The sequence below is a fragment of the Lepidochelys kempii genome, chromosome 22, assembly GCF_965140285.1.
Source record: "Lepidochelys kempii isolate rLepKem1 chromosome 22, rLepKem1.hap1, whole genome shotgun sequence".
NCBI lineage: Eukaryota > Metazoa > Chordata > Testudines > Cheloniidae > Lepidochelys > Lepidochelys kempii.
In genome coordinates this window covers 3,935,741-3,937,257 of record NC_136401.1, presented here as the reverse complement: position 1 = coordinate 3,937,257, position 1,517 = coordinate 3,935,741, and the positions used below count along the sequence as shown (strand labels likewise).

The window sequence follows — 1,517 nt, the reverse complement described above, 5'->3', positions numbered from 1 at the left end:
GGCAGGCATCACCCTTCTGCTGGGGGAAAAGGCCACATGTCCCCCCTCCCCAGCTGTGCGGGGGCGGAGAGCCAATGAGACCTTCTAGTAACAGGGAAAGAGAATCAAGCCTGTGTTTGGGAAAACCACATGACCACATTCAGGGCTGTCCCGAGCCATTTGAGTGCCCTACGCAGCCCACCCTCTGGGGGGCTGTGTGGGGCCCCAGGCCTCCCCCTCCCCCCAGGGTCTGGGAGGCAGGAGCTGAGGGGGCACTTTTGGGGGCCCCACAGGCATTAGTGGGGGGCGGAGAGCAGCCCACTCTGCTTCCCTTGCCCTGGACCCAGCGGTGTCGCTCGGGAGGTGGGGTTGGGGAAAGGGAAAACCGCCCCCCCGCACTCACCGGCCGTGGCGGGAAGTTGAGCAGCCCGGCCCCCGGCCCGATCTCCTCCACCGGCTCCCGGCCCCGGCGCTCTGCTTCCCGCCGCAGGTGAGTGCTGGAGCTGGGAGACCTTTGTGCTGGGGACATTTGCCCTCACTACATGTGACTGTGGCGCAATGGGTCAGCGCGTTCGGCTGTTAACCGAGAGGATGGTGGTTCGAGCCCACCCAGGGACGGCGGTAATCCCGTGCTATTCCCTTGCTCCTCAAGACCTGTTAGGAGCCTCAAAGGCCCCTTTTTGCCATCTCAGAACCATGCCTCTTGGCCTCAGTGGTTTCAGCTGGTGGCCCGCAGAGTGCCCTGGATGTGAGTCAGAAACCCATCTCCCAGCAGCCACGCCGGGGGCTCGGGCTTAATCCTCACGGCCGAGCACAAAACATTCAGATGGGAACGTTTCGCTCCCTTCCCGCCTCCCCCGCAAGCGGCAAGAGAGAAACGGACGACGCGCCAGTTCGAAGACGCCTCCCTCCCACTTCCCGTTGGCTGCGCAAAGCTCTTGGCCCGCCTCATGCCTCCTCAGGGAAGCGGGGCCGTGCTGCCCCAGCCTCAGGCCCGACCGCAGCCTGGCCCGCCCCGGCTGATGGAGCGCAGAGCCCCGCGACTCAATGGCAGGTTGAGTCGGGGCCGTGTCACCCACCCTCCCGGTGCCCCGGGGCTTCGGAGGCTGGGGCCATGCAGCCCACTCTGGGCTTGGGAGGAAGCCTGGGGGCACTAGCCTGGGGCGGGAGCTGGCAGCTGTGGTGTGGGGGGGTGGCTCTGGGCTTTGGGATTTGCAGAAAGGGCGGGGCCTCATGCAGAAGGGGTGGGGTAGGGGGTCAGTCTCCCCCAGATGGCGGTTCACGTCCCGCCCATGGTGTTGCAATGGAAGAGGCTGCCCACTCTGCACTTGTAGCGAGGTTCCCCCACTACGTGGCCGTGCAGAGGCTGCAGGAAACAGGCGGGTGACAGCAGGGGAAGGGGCAATGCAGGAGACGGGCAGGTGACGGCGGGGGATGGGGCGACGTGGGAGATGGGAGGGTGATGGTAGGGGAAGGGGCGATGCGGGAGACGGGCGGGGGATGGCAGGGGATGGGGCGATGCGGGAGACGGGCAGGCG

At 66.4% G+C, this 1,517-nt stretch overlaps 1 non-coding gene across 1 annotated transcript; it reads left to right on the top strand.

The window, feature by feature from the left end:
• Nucleotides 1–523: 523 nt before the first annotated feature.
• Nucleotides 524–597, top strand: TRNAN-GUU (transfer RNA asparagine (anticodon GUU)). Its single transcript has one exon. It is a non-coding gene; the product is annotated as a tRNA-Asn (tRNA).
• The last annotated feature ends 920 nt before the right edge of the window (nt 598–1,517 follow it).